This window comes from Heterodontus francisci, chromosome 18 (genome assembly GCF_036365525.1).
Source record: "Heterodontus francisci isolate sHetFra1 chromosome 18, sHetFra1.hap1, whole genome shotgun sequence".
Classification (NCBI taxonomy): Eukaryota; Metazoa; Chordata; class Chondrichthyes; order Heterodontiformes; family Heterodontidae; genus Heterodontus; species Heterodontus francisci.
In genome coordinates, this window is record NC_090388.1 from 89239599 (window position 1) to 89251896 (window position 12298).

The window sequence follows — 12298 nt, forward strand, 5'->3', positions numbered from 1 at the left end:
TAAGGGGATTGACAAAGTAGATGTAGTGAGGATTTTCCTCTGGTGGGGCAATCTAGGTCATAGTTTTAGGATAAGGGGTAGCAGATTTAAAACAGAGATGAGGAGAAATTACTTCTCTCAAAGGGTCGTGAATCTGTGGAATTCACTACCCCAGAGTGTGGTGGATGCCGGGACATTGAGTAATTTTGAGATAGACAGACAGATTTTTCATTTGTAAAGGGTTGAAGGGTTATGGACAACGGGAAGGAAAGTGGAGTTGAGGTCGAGATGAAATCAACCATGATCGTATTAAATGGCGGAGCAGGCTCAAGGGGCTGAATTGCCTGCTTCTGCTCCTAGTTCTTATGAGGGGATTGTCCAAGCAGAGAGAATGAATAGGATCATTTGAAATAAGAGGAGTAGGCCATTCGGTCTCATGAGCCTGCCCCACCATTCAAACAAATCATGGCTGATCATCTACCTCTACTCCATTTTCCCCCACCATCCCCATATCCCTTGATGTCATTCGTATTCAGAAATCTATCAATTTCTGTCTTGAACATGCTCAATGATTGAGCTTCCACAGCCCTCTGGGGTAGAGAATTCCACCGGTTCAGCAGACTCAGGGGCAGCACAGTGGTTAGCACCGCAGCCTCACAGCTCCAGCAACCCGGGTTCAGTTCTGGGCACTGCCTGTGCGGAGTTTGCAAGTTCTCCCTGTGACTGCGTGGATTTCCTCCCACAGCCAAAGACTTGCAGGTTGATAGGTAAATTGGCCATGATAAATTGCCCCTCGTGTAGGTAGGTGGTAGGAGAATTGAGGGAAGGTGGGAATTTGGTATGGGAATATGAGATTAATATAGGATTAGTATAAATGGGTGGTTGTTGATCGGCACAGATTCGGTGGGCTGAATGGCCTGTTTCAGTGCTGTATCTCTCTATGACTCTGAATAAAGAAATTACTCCATATCTCAGTCTTAAATGGCCTGCCCCTTATTCTGAGACTGTGTCCCCTGCTTCTAGACTCGCCAGCCAGAGGAAACATTCTATCCACATCTACCCCGTCAGGCCCCATACGAATTTTTCTAAGTTTCAATGAGATCACCTCTCATTCTTCGAAACTCTAGAGAATACAGGCCCAGTTTCTGCAATCTCTCATCATAAGACAATCCCAGCATCCCTGGGATTAGTCTGGTGAACCTCCGTTGCACTCCCTCTATGGCAAGTATATCCTTCCTTCGACAAGGAGACCAAAGCTGTACACAATACTCCAGGTGCAGTCTCACCAAGGCTTTATACAACAGCAGCAATACATCTTTCCTCTTGTACTCAAATCCCCTTGCAATGAAGGCCAATATACCATTTGCCCTCTTAATGGCTTGCTGCACCTGAATACTAGCTTTTAGTGACTCATGAACAAAGACACCCAGTGTTAGGGTCTGAAGTTCTGTTAATGGATGATAAATAACTGGTAGTTCAAGATAATAAAAACAAGAAATGCTGGAACCACTCAGCAGGTCTGGCAGCATCTGTGGAAAGAGAAGCAGAGTTAACGTTTCGGGTCAGTGACCCTTCTTCGGAACTGGCAAATATTAGAAATGTCAAAGGTTATAAGCAAGTGAGCCGGGGGTGGGGCAAGAGATAACAAAGGAGGTGGTGTAGATTGGACAAGGCCACATAGCTGACCAAGAGGTCATGGAGCGAAGGCAAACATTAACATATTGTTTGCCTTTGCTCCATGGCCTCTTGGTCAGCTATGTGGCCTTGTCCAATCTACACCTTCTCACCACAGCCTGCCATCCTGGGAATGACCCGTTTATTCCTACTCTCTCCTTTCTGTCTATTAACCAATTTTCAATCCATACCAGTATATTACTCCCAATCCCATGTGCTCTAATTTTGTTCACTAACCTCCTGTGTGGGACCTGATTAAAATGCTTCTGGAAATCCAAATACACCACATCCATTGGTTCTCCTTTACAAGTAACATCCTCAAAAAACTCCAACAGGTTTGTCAAACATGATTTCACTTTGATAAATCCATGTCGATTTTTCCAATCATATCATAATTTTCCAAGTGTCTAGTTATTTCATCCTTTATAATAGATTCTAACATTTTCCCTACTACTGACGTTAAACTAACAGGTCTGTGGTTCTCAGTTATCTCTTTCGCTGTCTTCTTAAATAGTGGGGCTAAGTTTGCTGCTTTCCAGTCTGCAGGAACCCTTCCAGAATCTATAGAATTTTGAAAGACAGATTAGGCTAATATTTAATAAAATTTAGAAGAATGAGAGGAGATCTGATTGAAATGTGTAAAATTTCTAAGGGGCTTGACAGGGTCGAGGCTGGAAGGATGTTTACCTTGGCTAGGGAGTTAGAGCTAGGGGGCAGAGTCTCAGACAACGGTGTCGGCCATTTAGTGCTGAGATGAGGAAACATTTCTTCACTCAAAGACACATGGTAACATGATATCATTGCTATCATGGAAACTTGGCTTAAGGAGGGGCAAGAATGGCAACTCAGCATCCCTGGATTTAGAGTTTTCAGGCATGATAGAAAGGGAGTTAAAAAAGGGGTGGGGGGGTGTAGCATTATTAGTCAAGGAATCAATAACAGCTTTGAGGAGGGATGATATGGTAAATGAATCATCAAACGAGGCCATATGGGTGGAGGTCAGAAATAAAAAGGGGGCAGCCACATTACTGGGAGTGTATTATAGACCCCCAAATAGTGAGAGGGAGATAGAGGAACAAATATGTAGGCAACTTTCTGAGTGCAATAACTTTAGGGTGGTGATGGTTGAGGATTTCAACTACCCCAATATCGATTGGGATACAAACAGTGTGAAGGGCACAGAGGGGACAAAATTCTTGAACTGCATTCAAGAGAACTTTTTTAGCCAGCATGTAACAAGCCCAAGAGGGGGCACAATTCTAGATTTAATTTTCAGTAATGAAGCTGGGCAAGTGGATGAAGTAACAGTGGGTGACCATTTTGGAGATAGTGACCATAATACAGTTAATTTTAGCATAATCATGGAAAAGGACAAAGATGAAACAGGAGCAAAGATTCTAAATTGGGGGAAGGCAAATTTTACGGAAGAGATGACCTGGCGAAGGTCGACTTGATACAGCTGCTTGAAGAAAAATCAGTGGCAAAGCAGTGGGATGCATTCAACAGCAAGATGCTACAGGCATAGTGTAGGCATGTCCCCACTAGGATAAAGGGTGGTACTGCCAAATCTAGAGCCCCCGGTTATCTAGAAGCTTACAGGGTAAGCTAAAGCAAAAATAGAAAGCTTATGATGATCACCAATATTTTAATACTTTAAAAAGCCTAGAGGAGTATAGAAAGTGCAGGGGTGAAGGAAAAAAGGGAATTAGAAAAGCAAAGAGAGGGCATGAAAAATTATTGTCAGGTAAAATCAAGGAAAATCCGAAGTTGTTTTATCAGTACATTAAGAGGATAACTAAGGAAAGGGTAGGGCCTATCAGAGATGTACAAGGGAACTTGTGCGTGGATGCAGAAGATGTGAGCAGGGTTCTTAATGAGTTTTTTGTCTCTGTCTTCACAGAGGAGAGGGTTGATGCAGACATTGTCGTTAAAGAGGAGTGCGAAATATTAGATAAGATAAGCATAATGAGAGAGCAAGTGCCTGAGGGTCTGACATCCCTGAAAGTGGATAAATCGCCAGGACCAGATGTTTTGCATCCCAGGCTGTTAAAGGAAGCCAGGGAGGAAATAGCAGATGCGCTGAGGATAATCTTCAAATCCTCACTAGATACAGATGATTGGAGGTCTATGAACGTTGTACCATTGTTTAAAAAGGGTGTGAAGGATAAGCCAGGTGATTATAGGCCAGTCAGTCTGACCTCGGTGGTGGGTAAACTGTTAGTTTATCCTGTCTCTCAGAATAGATTCTGTCACTTAGAAAGACACGGATTAATCAGGGATAGTCAGCATGGATTTGTTAAGGGGTCATGTCTTACTGATTTGATTGAGCTTTTTGAGGAAGTAACAAAGAGGATTGATGAGGGAAGTGCAGTGGATGTGGTCTACATGGATTTTAGTAAGGCATTTGAAAAGGTCCCAAATGTCAGACTGGTCAGTAAAATGAAAGTCCATGGGAGACAGAGGAAGGTGGCAGGTTGGATCCAGAATTGGCTCAGTGACAGGAAACAAAGGGTAGTGGTCGACGGATGATTTTGTGAATGGAAAGCGGTTTCCAGTGGCATTCCACAGGGCTCAGTGTTGGGTCCCTTGCTGTTTGTGGTATATATTCATGATCTGGACTTAAATGTGGGAGGCAGGATTGAGAAATTTGATGACACAACAATTGGCCGTGTAGTTAATAGTCAGGAGGAGAGTCATGGACTCCAGAATGATATCAATGGTTTGGTTGAGTGGGCGAAAAAGTGGCAAATGGAATTCAATCCTGAGAAGTGTGAGGTGATGCATTTGGGGAGGGCAAATAAAGCGAAGGAATATACAATAAATGGGAGGAGATTGAGAAGTGAGAGACCTTGGAGTGCATGCCCACAGGTCCCAGAAGGCGCCAGGACAGGTAGAGTGAAGAAGGCATATGGATTGCTTTCCTTTATTGGCTGAGGTACAGAGTACAAAAGCAGGGATGTGATGCTGGAGCTGTATGGAGTGCTGGTTAGGCCACAGCTGGAGTATTGTGTACAGTTCTGGTCACCACATTACAGGAAGGGCATAATTGCTCTGGAGAGAGTGAAGAGGAGATTTACAAGAATGTTGCCAGGGCTTGAGGGTTGCAGCTATAAGGAAATTGGATAGGTTGGGGTTGTTTTCCCTGGAATTGAGGAGGCTGAGGGGTGATTTGATTGAGGTGTACAATATTATAAGGGGCCTGGATAGGAAGGACCTGTTTCCCCTGGCAGGGAGGTCAGTTACCAGGGGACACACATTTAAGGTGATTGGTAGAAGGATTAGAGGGGACATGAGGAAAAACTTTTTCACCCAGAGGGTGGTGGGTGTCTGGAATTCACTGCCAGAATCGGTGGTGGAGGCAGAGACCCTCAATTCTTTTAAAAGGTACCTGGACATGCACCTGAAGTGCTGTAACCGGCAAGGCTATGGACCAGGTTCTGAAAAGTGGGATTAGTTTGGGTGGATAGCTTATTCTGCTGACGTGGACATGATGGGCTGAATGGCCTCCTTCTATGCTGTATTTTGTCCTATGTTCTAAAAGGTTGTGAATCTTTTGAATTCTCTACCCGAGTGTGTTCTGGACGCTCAGTCATTGTATATATACAAAACAGAGATCAAATAGATTTTTGGATACTTAGGGAATTAAGTCCATTATTAAGGAAGAAATAGCAGGACATTTAGAAAAGCTTACTGCAATCAAACAGAGTCAACATGGTTTTGTGAAAAGGAAATCATGTTTGACAAATTTGCTAGAGTTCTTTGAGGATATAACAAGCAGAGTTGATAAAGGGGAACCGGTAGATGTAGTGTATTTAGATTTCCAGAAGGCATTCGATAAGGTGCCACATAAAAGATTATTGCACAAGATAGGAACTCAGGTATTGGGGGTAATGTATTAGCATGGATTGAGGATTGGTTAACTCACAGAAGACAGAGAGTCGGGATTAATGGGTCTTTTTCAGGTTGGAAAGACGTAACTAGTGGAGTGCCACAAGGATCAGTCCTAGGGCCTCAATTATTTACTATCTACTTTAATGACTTGGAGGAGGGGACAGAATGCAATATATCCAAATTTGCTAATGGTACAGAAATAGGTGAGAAGGCATGTTGTGATGAGGACAGAAGGAATCTGCAAGGGGATATAGATAGGTTGAGTGAGTGGGCAAAAACTTGGCAGATGGAGTTTAATGTAGGGAAGTATGCGGTCATGCACTTTGGTAGGAAGAGTCAAAAGGCAGACTATTATTTAAGTAGAGAGAGACTTCAGAAAAGTGCAACACAGAGGGATCTGGGTGTTCTTGTGCATGAAACACAAAGGTAGCATGCAGGTGCAGCAAGTAATTAAGAAGGCAAATTGAATTTTGGCCTTTATTGCTAGGGGGTTGGAGTTTAAAAATAGTGAAGTCTTGTTACAACTTTACAGGGTGTTGGTGAGGCCGCACCTGGAGTACTGTGTACAGTTTTGGTCCCCGTATTTAAGGAACGATATACTGCCATTGGAGGCAGTTCAAAAGAGATTTACTAGGCTGATTCCTGCGATGAAGGGGTTGACTTATCAAGAACGTCTAAATAGGTTAGGCCTTTATTCATTAGAGTTTAGAAAAATGAGGGGTGATTTTATTCAAACGTACAACAGTCTGAGGGGGCTTGACAGGGTAGATGTTGAGAAGATGTTTCCACTAGTGGGGGAATCTTGAACTAGGGAACATAGTTACAGAATAAGGGGGCGCTCATTTATAACTGAAGGAATTGCTTCTCTCAGAGGGTAGTAAATGTCTAGAATTCTCTACCCCAGAAGTTATGGAGGCTAGATCACTGAAAGTATTTAAAGAGGAGGTAGATAGATTTTTGAAATATCGAGGAGTTGAGGGCTATGGGGAGCTGGCACGAAAGAGGAGTTGAGGTCTGGGGTAGATCAGCCATGATCGTATTGAATGGCAGGGCAGGCTTGAGGGGCCAAATGGCCTACTCCTGCTCCTATTTCTTTATGTTCTTATGTTCTAAGGGATATGGAATCCTGCAGGAAAGTGGAGTTGAGGTAGGTTATGTCAGCCATGATCCTGCTAAATGCGGAGCAGGCTCCAAAGGCTGAATGGCCAAAGGGCCTACTTCTGTTCCTATTTCTTAATTTCTTATGACATTAGAAGATAAAGGGGTGATTAGATCAATGTTTTCAAATTATTAAGGAGAACAGTTAGGGCAGATACAATATTCCTGCTGGTTGGGGAGAGCAGGACTAGGGGGCATAGTCTCAAATTTAAAGCCAGACCGTTCAGGAGTGAAATTAGGCAATACTTCTTCAAGCATAAGGTGGCAGAAGTTTGGAACTCTCTTCCGCAAATAGCAATTGATATCATCGAGTTAGGCTGCAGATCAATCATGATCTCATTGAATGGTGGAACAGATTCAAGGGGCTGAAAGGTCTATTCCTGTTCCTAATCAAGGTATTAATGAAAATGGTCACCACCAAAAAAAACCTCACACAGGAACAGCTAAGCTGTTGTTTGCAAATAAAGCAAATAGCACTGTTAGTTCAAATACTAGGAGTGGGTAGCTGATATATGCCGCCCACTTTAAGCAGCATTGCCTCCCCTCCACTTAGGGCTTGCCCCAGTACATTATACTACACTTTTCATTCATAGAAATCACTCAGTGCGTGGTTCGGAACTGAACGTGTCTGCAGAGGCAAAGTGTTAATTTTTATGATAGCTCGTTTCAAAAGCAGCATTAGTGTCAAGATACAAATAGAGGTTCAGTAGCATAGTGCTTCATGTTACTGGACTAATAATCCTGACCTCGACTAATGACCCAGAGACATGAGCTCAAATCCCAAAGCAGCTGTGGAATTTAAATTCAAATAATTAAGTAAAAATCTTGAATAATAAGCTATTATCTGTATTGCTGACCATAAAACTACTAGATTGTAATAAAAACTCATCTGGTTCACTAATGTCCTTTAGGGAAGGAAATTTGCTGCCCTTACGCAGCATGTGAGCAATGTGGTTGACTCTTAACTGCCCTCTGAAATGGTCGAGCAAGCCACTCAGTTGTATTCAAGGCAGTGGCTCACAACCACCTTCTCAAGGGCAATTAGAGATGGGCAATAAATACCAGTGATGCCCACATCCCACTAATGACTAAAAAAACAAATGGAATATGGCAGGCTTCCAAGAGTCACAGTTTCTTTTATTCTCTGCTGGCAAATAAGCAGTATCGCCCAGTAGTTTTTTTTGAGTAAGGCGAGTACTGTAGCACTCACCTTACTCATATAAGGCTCAACACTGGTAGCAGGAAGGAAGGTCACCAGTGGGGCATCCCCCCCCCCCCCCCCCCATCTTCATGGAATTAACTCAATCAGAATAGCTCCTAAAGACTCATGTGAGCTTTTGCTAAAAACTGCGCCCTCCCATGGAACTTCAACAGAAGGTAGTAACCCCTGAGCGAGCATGCAGCAGTGTCTCTAACAGACATGCACTCTATAAAGGAGTGAAGAGCTGATAGTGACAGCGCTGACTGGGTGGTGTCAGTTTAATGCAAGTTGGTTACCAAAAGTAAAATAAGGTCAATGACTTGGTTATTATTTGAATAATTCTGATCCAAACTTAAATAGATGTGGCAAATAGATGTCTCCAAATCAGAGTTCTGATGTCAACGACCTGAAACATTATAATTCTGTTTCTCTCTCTCTCATCAGTACATTTGCTTGGGCAGCACAGTGGCTAGCACCACAGCTCCAGTGACCCGGGTTCGGTTCTGGGTATTGCCTGTGTGGAGTTCTGCCTGTGACTGCGTGGATTTCCTTCGGGTGCTCCAGTTTCCTTCCACATGCCAAAAACTTGCGGGTTGATAGGTAAATTGGCCATTGTAAAAAATTGCCCCTAGTATAGGTAGGTGGTAGGAGAATTGAGGGAAGGTGGGGATGTGAGAGGAAAAAATGGCATTAATATAGGATTAGAATAAATGGGTGGTTGATGGTCGGTACGGACTCGGTGGGCCAAAGGGCCTGTTTCGGTGCTGTTTCTCTCTATGACTCTAGATGCTGCCAGACCGGCTGAGTATTTCCAGAACTTCGTTTTTAATTCAGTTTTCCAGCATCTGCAGTATTTTGCTATTATTTTACTGCAAGTGATGACACCCTGATGTGGCAGCTGCTGAGAGTAAGTGAGGAGAAAGAACGTCTGCTCTCTGAAGACATACTACGAAAGGCTGTGAAAATTTGAACCTGTTTTGAGAGTCGAAGCTTGCAGAGGAGTAAATCAGTATTGTGTCAAGATACAAATAGGGGTGCAGTAGCATAGTGGTCTGGATCACCAGAAATCAAGTTATCCAGGATGTCCAGGTCAGAAGCTTGAAGCAGGGAACAAAGAGAAGATTGATTTTTGAAAAGTCTAGGCCACCCAACCCATTGCAACTGGGCGGAGTTTGGGACTTACGACTGCAAAGGATTCCGCCATCAAAAAGGACTGTGTAACTTATAAGTGTGGTGTGATGTTTTTAAGTGTTGAATAAGTAAAGAAAATACCTTTGTTTATAATTTGGGATATCAACTATTTATAAAGTACAATTTAGCTCATTGGGGAATTCTTTCAGTTTAGTTATTATAGAAGTCTTAAAATGTGAAATCTTGTGTAATTCATTCAATTGGTTTGCGGGGTTCATATCTCGTATTTTTCACGTTAACGATCTCTGAGGTCATAACAAATTGGGGGCTCGGGTCCAGGATACAAACTTCGAGGCTAAAAATGAGTTCACTGGAGTTTTCCAGAGTTTTAGGTGAGCAGGATTTCACAATTGCTTTTGCTATACTCATAAGGAAGAGTCGGCACATCTACTTTTATTGCTCAAGCCTTTGCGGAGAGAGCAGATTTGACTCTCAATGATTTATTGCAGTGAACAGTGGATGCATTAATGGCTATGGCAGAGCAAGTGAGGGTTAGCTTAAAATCAAAAGCCAAAAAGGCAGAAATTGGTAAAGTGCTGGCTTAGCATTTTAACCTTGAGGAAGAAAAGGGGATCCTGGTAACTCTCAGATTGAGTTAGATAGAATTCAGTTACAAATGAGGCAACTGGAAAGGGAAAAAAGGGAAATAGACAATTAAAATTTGAAATGAAAAAAAAACTTGAACTAGAATATCAAAGGAAAGAAAAAGAAAAAGAAACAGACTTACAAACAGAAACAGAAGCCAAGAAATTTGCTTTGGACAAAGAAAAGCTTAGATTACACGAACAGGGAGTGACAGCAAGACTTGAGGATGAATCCGAATTAACTCCTGGCTTTGATTTGGCATGGAATATTTGCCTAGTGCCTAAATTTAGTGAGGATGGAGCTGAAATGTATTTTGTGTCCTTTGAAAAAAATTGCTATGAAGTTGCAATGGCTGAAGCAAAGATGGACAATTTTATTGCAAACTGTGCTAGTGGGAAAGCGTTAAGGTATATTCAACACTTTCAGAGGAAGCATATGGGACACTTGCCTTTATCAATCGAGGCATAGATTACAAAAGCAGGGAGAACTTTGGTAAGACCACAGCTGGAGTACTGTGTGCAATTCTGGTCGCCACATTATAGGAAGGATATGATTGCATTGGAGGGGGTGCAGAGGCGATTCAACAAGATGTTGCCTGGGATGGAACATTTAAGCTTTGAAGAAAGGTTGCATAGGCTTAGGTTGTTTTCGCTGGAGCAGAGAAGACTGAGGGGTGACCTGATCGAGGTGTACAAGATTGAGGGGCATGGACAGGGTGGATAGGGAGCAGCTGTTCCCCTTAGTTGAAGGGTCAGTTACGAGGGGTCACAAGTTTAAGCTGAGGGGCAGGAGGTTTAAGGGGGATTTGAGGAAGAACTTTTTTACTCAGAGGATGGTGACGGTCTGGAATGCACTGCCTGGGAGGGTGGTAGAGGCAGGTTGCCTCACATCCTTTAAAAAGTACCTGGATGAGCACTTGGCACGTCATAACATTCAAGGCTATGGGCCAAGCGCTGGCAAATGGGATTAGGTAGACAGGTCAGGTGTCTTTAATGCATCGGTGCAGACTCGATGGGCCGAAGGGCCTCTTCTGCACTGTATTATTCTGTGATTCTGTGAACAGTGAATTGATCATGAAGTGGTTAAAACTGCAGTTCTCAATGTTTATGAGTTGATACCAGAGGCTTACAGGCAAAAATTCAGGAACTTAAAATAGAAATAGGGTCAGACACTGATTGAATTCGCTGGAGAGAAGGAAATGATATTTGATCATTGGTATCGGTACCTGAAGATTACACAAGATTTTGAAAACCTTAGGGAAGTAATCCTAATAGAGGAATTTGCAAATAGTATCCCTTCCAGAATAAGGTCCCACCGAGGACAACATAAAGTTGGCAAAATAGGGAACGCAGAAATGGCAGATAATTACGAGTAAACCCACAAAAGCAATTGTTACAGGCCCCAATTTGGGAACTTTCAATGGAATTGGAAAGATAGAAGAGTAGATAATGAGAAGAGGTTCTGTTTCAATGAGAGAAAGGATATAGGCAACATTCAGGGTGAAAAAAGAGATAGTCATCAGACTGGGGTTAAGTCAAAAGGAACAACATACTATTTTTGTAATAAATGAGGGCATATAAAGGAAGAATACTAGAAATTAAATGGAAAGCCCATAGGCTCTGGTGGGTTTACTGAAAGCCAGTTCTGTAAAGAATGATCTAGTAGGTGGCGCTGTGGACAAGCCAATGGCTTCGGCAACGTTGGCTAGGGAATTAAGTCAGGTCCCTGAAGGATATAGAGGTTTTGTGCTCAGGGGCATGGTGTTTTCATATTTGTCAGATGAAGCAGGCAAGCCGATTGTGCTACTTAGGGATACAGCAGCCACGCAGTCATTGATGGCAGCAAAGGGTATTGGTCTTCCCCCAAATAGTGCTTTGAATGCCAAAGTCATAGTGTGGAGCATTGAAGAGGGTCATTTATTTGTTCCATTGTATAAGGTTAATTTGCAATGTGATTTAGTTACCTGTTTGGTAACAGTGGGAATTGTCCCGGATTTGTTCCTCGGGAATGATTTAGCTGGGGATTAAGTATTGGCATCTCCAGCAGTTTTGGAAAGGCCAGTTGAGTTTGCTGAAACTGAAGTTTTGCAGGAGGAATTTCCTGGAATATTCCCAGATTGTATAGTGACAAGATCTCAAGCTCATAAGATTAAACAAGATAAGAAGGATTCAATGCAGGAGGACAATTCGGATGTTTGGTTGGTTGAGACATTTTTTTCAAGGATTTGGATGGGGATGTTGGTGAAAAAGGCTCCAAGGCTAACAATAGTGAATTGTTTAGCAAATCGTCTTTGATTGAGGCCCAACAGGCAGACGCTGATTTAAGAATTTGCCTCAAGCGGCGTGTTCTGAGGCAGAAGCTGAAAAGCTATTAAAATGAGAAAGTGGAGACCTTCCCAGAGGCCCAGTGATGAGAACTGGAATGTAGTTCATCAGGTTGTTGTTTCCCGCAGTGAGATATTGAGAATTACCCATGAGATCTCAGTGGCCGGTCATGTGGGTATTCCAAAGACTCAGGCCAGAAGACGACAGTATTTTTATTGGCCAGGCTTGCATAACGATGTGGTTGAATTTTGTAGAACTTGCCTTACATGTTAGGTAATTGGGAAGCCACAGCCTT

The 12298-nt window shown here is 42.8% G+C and overlaps 1 protein-coding gene across 2 annotated transcripts in view; it reads right to left on the minus strand.

Annotated features, from left to right (window-relative positions):
* The window catches only part of kdm5a (lysine demethylase 5A), a 390488-nt gene that overhangs the window by 148068 nt on the left and 230122 nt on the right, over positions 1–12298 (minus strand). The window lies entirely within an intron of this gene.